Raw genomic sequence first — 17,972 nt, forward strand, 5'->3', positions numbered from 1 at the left:
TCATGGAAATCATCCGTCTAATTCTTTGCATGAGACCTATCACTCTGATTGAAGCCATCCTAAAGTTTTATATGTCTATTTTGGATCTTTCAAAATATTATTCACATGCAATTGGTTCTACGTCATTGTAGACTTGGATTGAACAAAGTATGAAAAATCGCTCTGTGTCGTCGTGTCGGTGGCTAGCGACCCCACTGACATGGTGACATATTATGATATATCGGACAACATTTGGAGGGGTGTCAATGAAAAATCAACTCATAGTTTCGAGGGGTATTTGGAGTTATTTTATTTTCAATTTGATTGTGCAGCTTAGCTTGAGGCCAATAAATACATTGTGAGCGTTATTTTGATCTAAAACATCATAAAATAATATTCATAATTGACACATGTCGACTGTATAAAATCCCACTTCATCGAAGATTATAGCAAAATAAAGTTAAAATGCAAGAAATAAGAGAAATAAGCAACATTGATGGCATTTGGTGACATATCGCAATATATTGTTGACTTACTGTCGACCTCGTGTGGAAGCGGGGTGTCTGTCACAACATGGAGATATGTTGCCGACACTCCGAACCATGGACAGAACTAGAAGAAAGGTTGTAAGAAAATGACATAAAAAAAAATTGAAATGTTTCAAAACTTGCTATATTTACCAAAAATATAAAAAGTAAACAAAAAACCTAAAAAATGGCGTAGACTTGCTTCCCGCGCTATAATATTTAAAAAAAGTGTACCGCTTGTCTGAAGGAAACCGACTTATTCAATATATATTTCTTTCAGTTTTCTCTGAGCGTCTCTTCAGTTTCCACAGAAGAAATACGACTTCATCGCTGAGTTTTTCGCTCTCCTGAACTCCAAGCCTCCGACCCCAACCCCAACTTCTTCCTCTGCTATTCGTTGCAATTTGTGAATAAGAATCATAATCTACTTGTATTTTCGACCGCCGGGCGACCACGGCTGTTCATCTCTGTTAGAAGTTCTTGAGCGTTCGCATTTCTTCGGCTGACCCTGGTTCGCGATCTTTTCTTCAATCCCTCTTTTAATAGGATTTTCTAATTTGTTATTGAAATTAAATTTTGGGTTTGCTATCTGGGATCGGAAGTCGTAGGGAGAAGAAATACGACCTCGCTCCAGTTTTCTTTCGAGAAAACTGAAGCGAGGTCGTATTTCTTTTCTTTCTACGACATCCGATCCCACGATCCCGATCACCAACTCCTTTCTCTGCTATTCGTTGCTACTTGCTAATAAGAATCTTATCCTACTTCTCTTTTTGATCGCGGCTGTTAAGTTCTGGTCGAAGTTCTTGAGCATTTCCGAAGATTGTAGGCTTATTCTTCAAATGAAACTTAGGTTTATTTTGCATATCATTGTTTCTCCCCCTTTAATATGTAAGCTTCAACTCCAAGAAAAAAAATAAATTCATCGCTTCTTAACTTTTAAGACAGTGGTCGACCTTCATTCCAGTCGGACATTCCCCAAGTTTCACTCTCTCTCTTCTGTCTGTCTCTCCGGCAAAGAGTCGGACATAGCCGCAAGTTACCTTCTCTCCCTTCTAGTACTAATCTGATTTTTTCGTTCCTACGTCATTATTGATTTGTTGATTTATAGTTCTGTCTTCTACCGTTTACCCATATCGACTTCTGCATTTCAGTTGTATCAATTTTATCTCTGGTTTTGATTTGGTAAAATTCTGCGCATATCATGGTAGTATGCCTGTTGTATACTTTCCCTTCAATTATGGCATTTGTCTATCACATTAAAGTTCAGATCTGTCCATGTGCCTCATCCACCACCACCGAAAAATAAGGTGAAGATCTTGTTCGATGTTGGGTGACTAATGTAGTTTCCTTAGATTGTTAAAATTAATGACTTAAATTCTTAAACAACTAGAGTTGCCTATCTTTTAAATGTCATACCAGGGTCCTCAGCTTAAAACTTTTGTGCAAACATTTTCTTGTAATATAGTTATCCTTTCAGTTATGAAGTATGATATTTGGATTGGCCTTTACTTACAAATTACAGCCATTTATTGAGATTCTTTTGGTTTTCTTTTTCTACCCTCTCTCAGTCTAGGATGCTCGTCCTACCAGAGCTTGTACAGAAAGAAGTCAGTCAAGACCATGCATGTGAAAATGGTGAGTTATTTCTGCTAGTTTTATGTATTTGTCAAACAACACCATCCAGTGTTTCTAATTTTTTTCTTGTTTTACAATTTCCCCCCCCCCCCCCTTTCTGAGTGCCCTGTAATGGGCGTTAATTTTCTGTTGGTAGCATTTGCTGAATATTTCACGGCTCAAATATTGTGGAATGGTTCCTCATAATCATGATTCTGTTCAATAGTTCAATATAAATTTAGTAGACATACTGAGAAGCTTTATGTCATCAAAGTCTTATAGTTAAACTTATATGTTTGTTAATATGAACTTCTCTTATATCTAAACTTTTTCTCTTTAATAAACTGTTCGATAAGTAAGTAGGAGATTCTATGTAGAAAACATAATTCATGAACATGGAAGAAAGTTGGAGGGTAGTGCATAAGATTCATATGAAGATTGATAAAGTGTTAGAGAATGTTGGTTGGGTTGATAGGTTAAGGTTGTTTGAAGCATTTTTTTTGGAGTTAGGATCATCTAATCATAATAATCCAATGCTTGTGAGATAATAGAGGAGTTTAATTCAGGTGCTAAACCATTTTGATTCTTCTAGAATGAGACCTCTTGGGCTTACTACCATCATGGTAAGAAGAGGATGACAAAAGTCAGTAAATACTGTTTGAACTCCTTGATAGGCCATGTCGGCTGATTACGATATGTAAATATTGAGGTAAAGTTGTGGAACAAAGAAGAATTTGGTTGTACTTATCTAGTAGTGAAGGAAGCTAAACAGAAGTTGGCGAATATTCAAAAACTACAAAGTAGTTCACCCTTGGATGATAAACTACTGGATTAAGAGAAGCAAAGGTGATGTAGTGGGCAGCACTACATGAAGAAAAAAGTCATAAAAGAGTTATTTGAGGAGTAGTAATTATAGTTTGGAGACAAGAATAACAGTTTTTCCAAAAGGTGGTCAACTGTTAGCGGACTCGTGATCACATCTTATAGTTCAAGGACATTAAGGATTGATATTGAAGTCCCCAAGGATCTGTAGGAGGAGGTAGCTGATTTTTAATAGGCTAAATGGGTCCCCAAAGATTGATAAAGTGTTAGAGAGTGTTGGTTGGGTTGATAGGTTAAGGTTGTTTGATCTATAAATTTTGGTGCCAGGATCATCCAATCATAATCATCCAATGCTTGTGAAAATAGTTGAGGAGTTTAATTCAGGTTCTAAACCATTTAGATTCTTCTAGATTCTTCTAGATTAGGACCTCTAGGGTGTACTTCCATTATGTTTTAAGAAGAGGATGACACAAGTAAGTAAATACTGTTCAAACCTCTTAATGGGCTTTGCCGGCTGATTAGGATCTGTTAAGATTGAGGCAAAGTCGTGGGAGAAAGAAGGATGTACTAATTTAGCAACGAAGGTAGCTAAACAGAAGTTGGCGAATATTCAATAACTACAAAGTGGTTCACCCTTGGTTGATAAACTACTGTATTAAGAGAACCAAAGGTGAAGGGGTAGGCAGTACTACATGAAGAAAAAATCATAAAAGAGATGTCTGGGGAGCAATAATTATAATTTTAAGACAAGAATAACAAATTTTCCATAAAGCGGTGAATTATAGGTGGAATCATGTTCAGATCTTATAGTTAAAACACTTAAGGGTTGATTTATTCAAGTCCCCAAGGATATGAACAAGGAGGTAGCTGATTTTTTCTAAGCTAAGTGGGTCGAATCCGAAAACGTTAGACTAGCGTCACAATGGATAAGATGGAAAAAACGATTGGTGGATGTTAAAAGATTTGGCTGTAAGATTCTATCCATCAAGCTTATGTTATTGACGGAGATCATAAATTAAAGGATATGCACCTCAAGTTGGACATGATGAAATCACAAAGCTACATTTTTGATAGAAGATGGATGGACTGGTGTACGGATTTTGTAAATGGAGGAGAGATTATTATAAGAGGTGACCCAAGTGGGCATATCAAGGAAGTTCAAAAGAGTTAAACATACATGGAGGATATGGTTGTGTCGAGGGGGAAAGAGGATGGTATCTCCTTTTGAGATTTTGTTGTTACTTTTGATTTAGTTGATGAAAATGCTTAGTTTGGAATAAGAATAGAATTTGATAACCTTCAAAAGTGGATATCGTAGAAGCTGGATGCGTTTCTTCCTATTAACACAATATGAATAGGGATGAAGTGGTGAATAAAGATATGGATACTAAATACTTAAGGCAGCTACAGGGGCTGTGAGGGTCAGGAATGCCTCAGAGATAAAGCCATATTTAAAACATGTTGAAGTGTAAGAAAGTGAGTTTGGCCAATCTTATAGTAACAAAAAGAGAGGAAGCAAGTGCACATGACTTTTTGGTAGCAAGGAACGTCCATGGAAGTATGTTCATAATACATGGTGGAAGAACTAGCATGACTTGAGTTGGATGGGACCCAAACTTTCTAAATTTTGAAGTACCACGGATGGAACCCCAACTTAATCTTGTCATGGTTACGGTTTTCTAATAAGCTACTTTGTTTGCTACATAGTGTATTCTAGTAATTCAATGGAAGCAAGCATCTATAGAGGGATGCGAAGGCACTAGTAAAGAATTCATGAGCCGAGGATGGTTTTAGGGTATGCCAATATTTTGTGTCAATGAAGAGAGAAGATAGGCATGGACCCTTCACGGTTGGCAGAAATGTTGGGTTTAAATGTTTGCACACTGGGTTGACATATTTATAAGTGGACTGTGAAATTGTATACTTGGAGTCTTGGACAACTAAGTAGTGGGTTTAGCATGAGATTTGTTTGAAGCTTGTCAGAGTGCTAGAGAATGTTGGTTGGTTGGATAGGTTAACGTTGTTTGAAGTGTGTTATTTTCGGAGCCAGGATCATTTGATTATAATAATCAAACACTGGTGATGATAATATTAGAGTTAAATTCTTCCTCTAAACCATTTGGGTTTTTCTAGGCTAGGACCTATTGGTTTGACTACCATCATGTCATAAGAACTGGACGGAGCAAGTCATTAACTATTATCCGAACCCCTTAATGGGCTTTGCAGGCTGATTACTATATGTTAAGATTAAGGTAAAATCGTGGAACAAATAAGCCTTCTGCTATACTTAAGTGGAGGAAACTAAACTGAAGTTGGTGAATTTTCAACAACTGTTCCTTGGATGATATACTACTAGATTGAGAGAAGCAAAGGTTAAGGAGTAGGCAGCACGACATTAAGATAAAATGAGAAAGGAGATGTACGGGGAGCAACAATTACAGCTTATAGATGGGGATGACAATTTTTTATTAAGGTGGAATAGTGATTAGATCTTATTGCTCGAGGACATCAAGGAGTGATTTATTGATGACCCTAAGGATATGATGGAGTAGGCAATTGAGTTTTCTTAGGCTAATTTGCCCTAATTGATATAAAATATAATGGGTGCCATAGTGGATAAAGATGGAAAGAATGAACTGGTTTAGGTTAAAGGATTTGGGAATAAGATTATTGGCACCTTTTTGCAGTTGGCAGCAAAGGAGGGGTTAAATGTGTGAATTGATGTGGCTGGTTGACATATTTGGTGTGGAGTGAGAAAGTGTACACTTGGACAAATAAGTTGAGTTGAGAGCATGAGATTCTTTTGAAGCTTGGTAGAGTGTTAGCGAATGTTGATTGGGTTTTTCGGTTAAGGTTATTTAAACCATATGTTTCGGAGCTAGGTTCATTTGATCATATAATAATCTAATGCTTGTGAAGATAACAAAGGAGTTTAATTCAGGTCCCAAACCATTTAGATTCTGCTAGATTAAGGCCTCTAGGGCTGACTACCTTTATGTTGTAAGAAGTGGATGACACAAGTATGTGAATACCGTTCAATCGCCTCAATGGGCTCAGCCGGCTAATTAGGATTTGTTAAGAATGAGGTAAAGTCGTGCAACAAAGAAGGATGTACTTATGTTTGAATAAAGGAAGCTAAACAGAAGTTGGGAAATATTCGACAACTATAAAGTAGTTAACCCTTGGATAATAAACAACTGGATTAGGAGAAGCAAAGGCTGAGGAGTGGCCAGCACTACACGAAGATAAAATCATAAAGGAGATGTCTTGGGAGCAGTAATTATAGTTTTGACACGAGAATAACAAATTTCCCATAAGGTAGCCAACTATAAGCGAAATCCTGAACACGTCTTATGGTTCAAGGACATTGAGGGTTGATTTATCGTAGTCCCCATGGTTGTGAATTGATGTGGCTTGTTGACATATTTGGTGTGGAGTGAGAAAGTGTACAGTTGGACAAAAAAGTTGAGTTGAGAGCATGAGATTCTTTTGAAGCTTGCTAGAGTGTTAGCGAATGTTGATTGGGTTTTTCGGTTAAGGTTATTTGAACCATATGTTTCGGAGCTAGGATCATTTGATCATATAATAATCTAATGCTTGTGAAGATAACAAAGGAGTTTAATTCAGGTCCCAAACCATTTTGATTCGTCTAGATTAGGGCCTCTAGGGCGGACTACCTTTAAGTTGTAAGAAGTGAATGACGCAAGTATGGGAATACCATTCAATCCCCTAAATGGGCTTTGCCGGCGAATTAGGATCTGTTAAGAATGAGGTAAAGTGGTGGAAGGAAGAAGGATGTACTTATCTTGCAATAAAGGAAGCCAAATAGAAGTCGGGAAATATTCAATAACTGGAAAGTAGTTCACCCTTGGATAATAAACTACTGGATTAAGAGAAGCCAAGGTTGAAGGAATGGTCAGCACCATGAGGATAAAATCATAGAGGAGATTTCTTTGGAGAAGTAATTATAGTTTTGAGACGAGAATAACAAGTTCCCCATAAGGTTGTCAACAATTGGCATAATCCTAAACACATCTGATGGTTCAAGGACATTGAGGGTTGATTTATCGTAGTCCCCAAGGTTATGAAGGAGGTAGCTGATTTTTTTTTCCAGGTTAAATGGGTCAAATTCGAATAATGTGTGACTAGCGTCGCAATGGATAAGATGGAAGAAGGATGTGGTGAATGTTAAAAGATTTGGCTGTAAGATTCTATCCATGAAGCTTATGTTATTGACGGAGTTCATAGATTAAAGGATATGCACCTCAAGGTTGACATGATTAAATCGCAAAGCTATATTTTTGATTGAAGATGGATGGATTGGTCTAACGGTTTTGTGAAAGGAGGAGTGATTATTACAAGAGGTGATCCAAGTGGGCATATCAAGGAAGTTCAAAAGAGTTAAACATACATGGAGGATATGGTTATGTTGAGCGGAAAGAGGATGGTATGTCCTTTTAACATTTTGCTGTTGCTTCTGATTTAGTCTATGAAACTACTTAGTTGGGAATAAGAATAGAATTTGATTACATTCAAAAGTGGATATCGTAGAAGCTGGATGGGTTTCTTCCTATTAACACAATATGAATAGGGATGAATTGGTGAATAAAGATATGGATGCTAAATACTTAAGGCAGCTACAGGGGCTGTGAGGGTTAGGAATGCCTCAGAGATAAAGCCATGTTTACGATACGTTGAAAAGTAAGAAAGTGAGTTTGGCTTATCTTCTAGTAACAAAAAGAAAGGAAGCAAATGTTGATGACTTTTTAGTAGCAAGGTACGTGGAGGGAAGTATGTCCAGAAAGGATAGTGGGAAAACTCACATGACTTAAGTTGGATGGTACCCAAACTTTGTAAATTTTGAAGTATGACGGATAGAACCCGAAGTTAATCTAGTCTTGCTTAGAGTTTTCTAATATGCTACTTTGTTTGCTCTATAGTGTATTTTAGTATTTCAACGGATGCAAGCATCTATAGAGGGATGCGAAAGGCTTAGTAAAGAATTCATGAGCCGAGGATGGTCTTATGGTATGTTAAAATTTTTTTTGTCAATGTAGTGAGAAGATAGGCGTGTACCTTTCACGATTGGAAGAAATGTTGGGTTTAAATATTTGCGCACTGGTTCGACATATCTAAAGTTGACTGAGAAATTGTATACTTGGACAACTAAGTATAGGGTTTTGGATTAGATTCGTTTGACGCTTTACAAAGTGCTAGAGAATGTTGGTTGGTTGGATAGGTTGAGGTTGTTTGAAGTGTGTTCTTTTCGGAGCTAGGGTCGTTTGATTATAATAATTAATCCAACACAAGTGATGATAATGGAAGAGTTAATAACTATAGGTTTAGATATGTCGAACCACAAGTGGTCGTTTGATTCTTGCTCTAAACCATTTGGGTTCTTCTAGGCTTGGACCTATAGGTTTGACTACCATCATGTCATAATAACTGGAAGGAGCAAGTCAATAACTTCTATCCGAACCCCTTAATGGGCTCTGCAGGCTGAATACTATATATTAAGATTGTGGTAAAATCGTCGAACAAATGAGGCTTTGGCTGTTCTTTAGTGGAGGAAGCTAAACCGAATTTGGTGAATATTCAACAACTGCTCCATGGATGTTATAGCGCTTGATTGAGAGAAGCCGAGGTGAAGGAGTAGGCAGCACGACATTAAGATAAAGTGACTAAGGAGATGTACTGGGAACAACAATTACAGCTTAGAGATGGGGATGACAATTTTTTCTTAAGGTGGATTAGTCATCAGATCGTATAACTCGAGGACATCAAGGAGTGATTTATTGATGACCCTAGGGATATGATGGAGTAGGCAATTGATTTTTTTATGCCCTTTGGCCTTAATTGAAATAAAAGTATAATGGGTGCCACAGTGGATAAAGATGGAAAGAATGATGTGGTTTAGGTTAAAGGATTTGGGAATAAGATTATTGGTACCTTTTTGCAGTTGCCCGCAAAGGTGGGGTTAAATGTGTGAATTGATGTGGCTGGTTGACATATTTGGTGTGGAGCGAGAAAGTGTACACTTGGACAAATTAGTAAGTTGAGAGCATAAAATTCGATTGAAGCTTGGTAGAGTGTTAGGGAATGTTGATTGGGTTTTTCGGTTAAGGTTATTTGAACCGTATGTTTCGGAGCTAGGATCATTTGATCATATAATAATCCAATGCTTGTGAAGATAACAAAGGAGTTTAATTCAGGTCCCAAACCATTTAGATTCTTCTAGATTAGGGCCTCTAGGGCGGACTACCTTTATGTTGTAAGAAGTGGATGACATAAGTATGGGATTACCGTTCAATACCCTTAATGGGCATTGTCGGCCAATTAGGATCTGTTAAGAATGAGGTAAAGTCGTGGAAGGAAGAAGGATGTACTTATCTTGCAATAATGGAAGCCAAACAGAAGTCGGGAAATTTTCAATAAATGGAAAGTAGTTCAACCTTGGATAATAGACTACTGGATTAAAAGAAGCAAAGGTTGAAGGAATGGCCAGCACCACATGAGGATAAATTCATAGAGGAGATGTCTTGGGAGCCGTGATTATAGTTTTGAGACGAGAATAACAAGTTCCCCATAAGGTTGCCAACAATTGGCATAATCCTAAACACATCTTATGGTTCAAGGACATTGAGGGTTGATTTATCGTAGTCCCCAAGGTTATGAAGGAGGTAGTTGTTTTTTTCCGGTTAAATGGGTCAAATTCAAATAATGTTTGACTAGCGTCGCAGTGGATAATATGGAAAGAAGGATGTGGTGAATGTTAAGAGATTTGGCTGTAAGATTCTTTCCATGAAGCTTCTGAATTTGACGGAGTTTATGAATTAAAGGATAAGCATTTCAAGGTTGAGATGATGAAATCGCAAAGCTACATTTTTGATAGAAGATGGATGGATGGTTTTTATGATTTTGTGAAAGGAGGACAGATTATTTTAAGAGGTGATCCAAGTTGGCATATCAAGGAAGTTCGAAAGAGTTAAACATACATGGAGGATATGGTTATGTCGAGGGGAAAGAGGATGGTATGTCCTTTTGAGATTTTGCTGTTGCTTTTGATTTAGTCATTGAAATTGCTTAGTTTGGAATAAGAATAGAATTTGATTACCTTCAAAAGTGGATATCGTAGAAGATGGATGGGTTTCTTCCTATTAACACAAAATGAATAGGGATGAAGTGGTGAATAAAGATATGGATGCTAAATACTTAAGTCAGCTACAGGGGCTGTGAGGGTTAGGAATGCCTCAAAGATAAAGCCATGTTTATGATATGTTGAAAAGTAAAAAGTGAGTTTGGCTTATCTTTTGGTAACATAAAGAAAGGAAGCAAATTTGATGACTTTTTAGTAGCAAGGTACGTGGAGGGAAGTATGTTCAAAAGGGATAGTGGGAAAACTCACATGACTTGAGTTGGATGGGACCCATACTTTGAAAATTTTGAATTTCCACGGATAGAACCCGAAGTTAATCTAGTCTTGGTTAGAGTTTTCTAATAAGCTACTTTGTTTGGTCTATAATGTATTTTAGTATTTCAACGGACGCAAGCATCTATAGAGCGATGCGAAAGGCTTAGTAAAGAATTCATGAGCTGATGATGGTCTTAGGGTATGTCAATATTCTTGCTCCAACACAAGTGATGATAATGATTAATCCAACACAAGTGATGATAATGATTAATCCAACACAAGTGATGATAATGGAAGAGTTATATTCTTGCTCTAAACCATTTGGGTTCTTCTAAGCTTGGACCTATTGGTTTGACTACCATCATGTCATAATAATTGGAAAGAGCAAGTCAATAACTATTATCCGAACCCCTTAATGGTCTTTGCAGGCTGAATATTATATATTACGATTGTGGTAAAATCGTGGAACAAATAAGGCTTTTGCTGTTCTTTAGTGGAGGATGCTAAACAGAAGTTGGTGAATATTAAACAACTTCTCCATGGATGATATAGCGCTTGATTGAGAGAAGCCGAGGTGAATGAGTAGGCAGCACGACATTAAGATAAAGTGACTAAGGAGATATACTGGGAGCAACAATTACAACTTAGAGATGGGGATGACAATTTTTTCTTAAGGTGGATTAGTCATCAGATTTATAACTCGAGGACATCAAGGAGTGATTTATTGATGACCCTAAGGATATGATGGAGTAGGCAATTGATTTTTTTAGGCTATTTGGCCCTAATTGAAATAAAAGTAAAATGGGTGCCACAGTGGATAAAGATGGAAAAAATGATGTGGTTTAGGTTAAAGTATTTTGGAATATGATTATTGGTACCTTTTTGTGGTTGGTAGCAAAGGTGGGGTTAAATGTGTGAATTGATGTGGCTGGTTAACATATTTGGTGTGGAGCGAGAAAGTGTACACTTGGACAAATTGGTAGAGTTGAGATCATAAGATTCGTTTGAAGGTTGGTGAGTGTTAGGGAATGTTGATTGGGTTTTTTGGTTAAGGTTATTTGAACCGTATGTTTCGGAGCTAGGATCATTTGATCATATAATAATCCAATGCTTGTGAAGATAACAAAGGAGTTTAATTCAGGTCCCAAACCATTTAGATTCTTCTAAATTAGGGCCTCTAGGGCGGACTACCTTTATGTTGTAAGAAGTGGATGACAAAATTATGGGATTACCGTTCAATCCCCTTAATGGGCATTGTCGGCGAATTAGGATCTGTTAAGAATAAGGTAAAGTCGTGGAAGGAAGAAGGATGTACTTATCTTGCAATAAAGGAAGCCAAACAGAAGTCGGGAAATTTTCAATAAATGGAAAGTAGTTCAACCTTGGATAATAGACTACTGGATTAAAAGAAGCCAAGGTTGAAGGAATGGCCAGCACCACATGTGAATAAAATCATAGAGGAGATGTCTTGGGAGCCGTGATTATAGTTTTGAGACGAGAATAACAAGTTCCACATAAGGTTGCCAGCAATTGGCATAATCCTAAACACATCTTATGGTTCCAGGACATTGAGGGTTGATTTATCGTAGTCCCCAAGGTTATGAAGGAGGTAGTTGTTTTTTTCCGGTTAAATGGGTCAAGTTCAAATAATGTTTGACTAGCGTCGCAGTGGATAATATGGAAAGAAGGATGTGGTGAATGTTAAGAGATTTGGCTGTAAGATTCTTTCCATGAAGCTTCTGAATTTGACTGAGTTCATGAATTAAAGGATAAGCATTTCAAGGTTGAGATGATGAAATCGCCAAGCTACATTTTTGATAGAAGATGGATGGATGTTTTTTATGATTTTGTGAAAGGAGGAGAGATTAGTACAAGAGGTGATCCAAGTTGGCATATAAAGGAAGTTCGAAAGAGTTAAACATACATGGAGGATATGGTTATGTCGAGAGGAAATAGGATGGTATGTCCTTTTGAGATTTTGCTGTTGCTTTTGATTTAGTCGATGAAACTGCTTAGTTTGGAAGGAGAATAGAATTTGATTACCTTCAAAAGTGGATATCGTAGAAGTAGGATGGGTTTCTTCCTATTAACACAATATGAAAAAGGATGAAGTGGTGAATAAAGATATGGATGCTAAATACTTAAGGCAGGTACAGGGGCTGTGAGGGTTAGAAATGCATCAGAGATAAAGCCATATTTACAATATGTTGAAAAGTAAAAAGTGAGTTTGGCTTATCTTCTAGTAACAAAAAGAAAGGAAGCAAATGTAGATGACTTTTTAGTAGCGAGGAACGTGGAAGGAAGTATGTTCATAAAGCATTGTGGGAAAACTTACATGACTTGAGTTGGATGGGACCCAAACTTTGTAAATTTTGAAGTACCACGGATGGAACCCCAACTTAATCTTGTCTTGGTTAGAGTTTTCTAATAAGCTACTTTGGTTGCTCTATAATGTATTTTAGTATTTCAATGGACGCAAGCATCTATAGAGGGATGCGAAAGGCTTAGTAAAGAATTCATGAGCCGAGGATGGTCTTAGGGTATGTCAATATTTTGTGTCAATGTAGAGAGAAGATAGGCGTGTACCTTTCACGATTGGAAGAAATTATGGGTTTAAATATATGCACACAGGTTCGACATATCTAAAGTTGACTGAGAAATTGTATACTTGGACAACTAAGTAGAGGGTTTAGGATGAGATTCGTTTGACGCTTGACAAAGTGTTGGAGAATATTGGTTGGTTGAATAGGTTAAGGTTGTTTGAAGTGTGTTTTTTTCGAAGCCAGGGTCGTTTGATTATAATAATCCAACAGAAGTGATGATAATGGATGAGTTAAATTCTTTCTCTAAACCATTTGGTTCTTCTAGGCTTGGACCTATTGGTTTGACTACCATCATGTCATAATAACTGGAAGGATCAAGTCAATAACTATTATCCGAACCCCTTAATGGGCTTTGCAGGCTGATTACTATATATTAAGATTGAGGTAAAATCGTGGAACAAATGAGGCTTTGGCTGTTCTTTAGTGGAGGAAGCTAAACAGAAGTTGGTGAATATTCAACAACTGCTCCATTGATGATATAGCGCGTGATTGAGAGTAGCCAAGGTGAAGGAGTAGGCAGCACGACATTAAGATAAAATGACAAAGGAGATGTACGGGGAGCAACAATTACAGCTTAGAGATGGGGATGACAATTTTTTCTTATGGTGGATTAGTCATCCGATCTTATAACTCGAGGACATCAAGGAGTGATTTATTGATGACCCTAAGGATATGATGGAGTAGGCAATTGATTTTTTTAAGCTCTTTGGCCCTAATTGAAATAAAAGTATAATGGGTGCCACAGTGGATAAAGATGGAAAGAATGATGTGGTTTAGGTTAGAGGATTTGTGAATAAGTTTATTGGCTCCTTTTTGCATTTGGCAACAAAGGAGGGGTTTAATGTGGGAATTGATGTGGCTGGTTGACATATTTGGTGTGGAGCGAGAAAGTGTACACTTGGACAAATTAGTAGAGTTGAGAGCATAAGATTCATTTGAAGCTTGGTAGAGTATTAGGCAATGTTGATTGGGGTTTTTCGGTTAAGGTTATTTGAACCATATTTTTCGGAGCTAGGATTATTTGATCATATAATAATCCAATGCTTGTGAAGATAACAAAAGACTTTAATTCAGGTCCCAAACCGTTTAGATTCTTCTAGATTTGGGCCTCTGGGGCGGACTACCTTTATGTTGTAAGAAGTGGATGACACAAGAATGGGAATACCGTTCAATCCCCTTAATGGGCTTTGCCGGCGAATTAGGATCTGTTAAGAATGAGGTAAAGTCGTGGAAGGAATAAGGATGTACTTATATTGCAATAAAGGAAGCCAAACAGAAGTTAGGAAATATTGAATAACTGGAAAGTAGTTCAACCTTGGATGATAGACTACTGGATTAAGAGAAGCAAAGGTTGAAGGAATGGCCAGCACCACATGAGGATAAAATCATAGAGGAGATGTCTTGGGAGCCGTAATTATAGTTTTGAGACGAGAATAACAAGTTCCCCATAAGGTTTCCAACAATTGGCGTAATCCTAAACACATCTTATGGTTCTAGGACATTGAGGGTTTATTTATCGTAGTCCGCCAGGTTATGAAGGAGGTAGCTGATTTTTTTTAGGTTAAATGGGTCAAATTCGAATAATGTTTGACTAGCGTCGCAGTGGATAATATGGAAAGATGGATGTGGTGAATGTTAAAAGATTTTGCTGTAAGTTTCTTTCCATGAAGCTTATGTTATTGACGGAGTTCATAAATTAAAGGATATGCACTTCAAGGTTGAAATGATGAAATCGCAAAGCTACATTTTTGATATAAGATGGATGGATTGGTGTAATGATTTTGTGAAAGGAGGAGAGATTATTACAAAAGGTGATCCAAGTGGGCATATGAAGGAAGTTCAAAAGAGTTAAACGTACATGGAGTATATGGTTATGTCGAGGGGAAAGAGGATGGTATGTCCTTTTGAGATTTTGCTGGTGTTTTTGATTTAGTCGATGAAACTGCTTAGTTTGGAATAAGAATAGAATTTGATTAGCTTCAAAAGTGGATATCATAGAAGCTTGGAGGGTTTCTTTCTATTAACACAATATGAATAGTGTTGAAGTGGTGAATAAAGATATGGATGCTAAATACTTAAGGCAGGTACAGGGGCTGTGAGGGTTAGGAATGCCTTATAGATAAAGCCATATTTACAATATGTTGAAAAGTAAGAAAGTGAGTTTTGCTTATCTTCTAGTAACAAAAAGAAAAGAAGCAAATGTAGATGACTTTTTAGTTGCAAGGAACGTGGAGGAAGTATGTTCATAAAGGATAGTGGGAAAACTCACATGACTTGAGTTGGATGGGACCCAAACTTTGTAAATTTTGAAGTACCACGGATAGAACCCGAACTTAATCTAGTCTTGGTTAGAGTTTTCTAATATGCTACTTTGTTTGCTCTATAGTGTATTTTAGTATTTCAATGGACGCAAGCATCTATAGAGGGATGCGAAGGGCTTAGTAAAGAATTCATGAGCCGAGGATGGTCTTAGGGTGTGTCAATATTTTGTGTCAATGTAGAGAGAAGATATGTGTGTACCTTTCACGATTGGAAGAAATGTTGGGTTTAAATATTTGCACACTGGTTCGACATATCTAAAGTTGACTGAGAAATTGTATACTTGGACAGCTTAGTAGAGGGTTTAGGATGAGATTCGTTTGACGCTTGTTAAAGCGCTAGAGAATGTTGGTTGGTTGGATAGGTTACGGTTGTTTGAAGTGTGTTCTTTTCGTAGCCATGGTCATTTGATTATAATAATCCAACACAAGTGATGATAATGGAAGTGTTAAATTCTTGCTCTAAACCATTTGGGTTCTTCTAGGCTTGGACCTATTGGTTTGACTACCATCATGTCATAATAACTGGAATGTGCAAGTCAATAACTATTATCCAAACCCCTCAATGGGCTTTGCAGGCTGATTACGATATGTTAAAATTGAGGTAAATCGTATAACAAATAAGGCTTTTGCTGTTCTTTAGTGGAGGAAGCTAAACAGAAGTTGGTGAATATTCAACAACTGCTCCATGGATGATATAGCGCTTGATTGAAAGAAGCCAAGCTGATGGAGTAGGCTGCATGACATTAAGATAAAATGACAAAGGAGATGTACGGGGAGCAACAATTACAGATTAGAGATGGGGATGACAACTTTTTCTTTAGGTGGATTAGTCATCAGATCTTATAACTCGAGGACATCAAGGAGTGATTTATTGATGACCTTAAGGATATGATGGAGTAGGCAATTGATTTTTATAGGCTCTTTGGCCCTAATAGAAATAAAAGTATAATGGGTGCCATAGTGGATAAAGATGGAAATAATGATGTGGTTTAGGTTAAAGGATTTGTGAATAAGATTATTGGCACCTTTTTGCAGTTGGCAGCAATGGAGGGTTTAAATGTGGGAATTGATGTGGCTGGTTGACATATTTGGTGTGGAGCGAGAAAGTGTACACTTTGAACAATAAGTAGAGTTGAGAGCATAAGATTCGTTTCAAGCTTGGTAGATTGTTAGGGAATGTTGATTGGGTTTTTCGGTTAAGGTTATTTGAACCGTATGTTTCGGAGCTAGGATTATTAGATCATATAATAATCCAATGCTTGTGAAGATAACAAAGGAGTTTAATTCAGGTCCCAAACCATTCAAATTCTTCTTGATTAGGGCCTCTAGGGCGGACTACCTTTATGTTGTAAGAAGTGGATGACATAGGTATGGGAATACCGTTCAATCCCCTTAATGGGCATTGCCGGGGAATTAGGATCTGTTAAGAATGAGGTAAAGTTGTGGATGGAAGAAAGATATACTTATCTTGCAATAAAGGAAGCCAAACAGAAGTCGGGAAATATTCAATAACTGGAAAGTAATTCACCCTTGGATAATAGACTACTGGGTTAAGAGAAGCAAAGGTTGAAGGAATGGCCAGCACCACATGAGGATATAATCATAGAGGAGATGTATTGGGAGCAGTAATTATAGTTTTGAGACGAGAATAACAAGTTCCCCATAAGGTTGCCAACAATTGGCATAATCCTAAACACATCTTATGGTTCAAGGACATTGAGGGTTGATTTATCGTAGTCCGCAAGGTTATGAAGGAGGTTGCTGATTTTTTTTAGGTTAAATGGGTCAAATTCGAATAATGTTTGACTAGCGTTGCAGTGGATAATATGGAAAGATGGATGTGGTGAATGTTAAAAGATTTGGCTGTAAAATTCTTTCCATGAAGCTTATGTTATTGACGGAGTTCCTAAATTAAAGGATATGCACCTTAAGGTTGACATGATGAAATCGCAAAGCTACATTTTTGATAGAAGATGGATGGATTGGTGTAATGATTTTGTGAAAGGAGGAGAGATTATTACAAGAGGTGATCAAAGTGGGCATATCAAGGAAGTTCAAAAGGGTTAAACATACATGGAGGATATGGTTATGTCGAGGGGAAAGAGGATGGTATGTCCTTTTGAGATTTTGCTGTTGCTTTTGATTTAGTCGATGAAATTGCTTAGTTTGGAATAAGAATAGAATTTGATTACCTTCAAAAGTGGATATCGTAGAAGCTGGATGGGTTTCTTCCTATTAACACAATATGAATAGGGATGAAGTGGTGAATAAAGATATGGATGCTAAATACTTAAGGCAGCTACAGGGGCTGTGAGGGTTAGGAATGCCTCAGAGCCATATTTACAATATGTTGAAAAGTAAGAAAGTGAGTTTAGCTTATTTTCTAGTAACAAAAAGAAAGGAAGCAAATGTAGAGGACTTTTTAGTAGCAAGGAAACTGGAAGGAGGTATTTTCATAAAAGATGGTGGGAAAAGTCACATGACTTGAGTTGGATGGCACCCAAATTTTGTAAATTTCGAAGTACCACAGATGGAACCCCAACTTAATTTTGTCTTGGTTAGAGTTTTCTAATAAGCTACTTTGGTTGCTCTATAGTGTATTTTAGTATTTCAATGGACGCAAGCATCTATAGAGGGATGCGAAAGGCTTAGTAAAGAATTCATGAGCCGAGGATGGTCATAGGGTATGTCAATA

General features: G+C 37.3%; 1 long non-coding RNA gene across 1 annotated transcript in view; it reads left to right on the forward strand.

Annotated features, from left to right (window-relative positions):
- Positions 1 to 823: 823 nt before the first annotated feature.
- Positions 824 to 17,972, forward strand: part of LOC149016703 (uncharacterized) — a 63,515-nt gene continuing 46,366 nt past the window's right edge. The window contains exons 1-2 of the long non-coding RNA XR_016173359.1: positions 824 to 1,017; positions 2,075 to 2,141. This is a non-coding gene — a long non-coding RNA (uncharacterized LOC149016703). The remainder of the gene's footprint in view (positions 1,018 to 2,074; positions 2,142 to 17,972) is intronic.

Source organism: Hakea prostrata, chromosome 5 (genome assembly GCF_041222555.1).
Source record: "Hakea prostrata isolate BN-2017 chromosome 5, UWA_Hpros_2, whole genome shotgun sequence".
Taxonomy (NCBI): Eukaryota; Viridiplantae; Streptophyta; class Magnoliopsida; order Proteales; family Proteaceae; genus Hakea; species Hakea prostrata.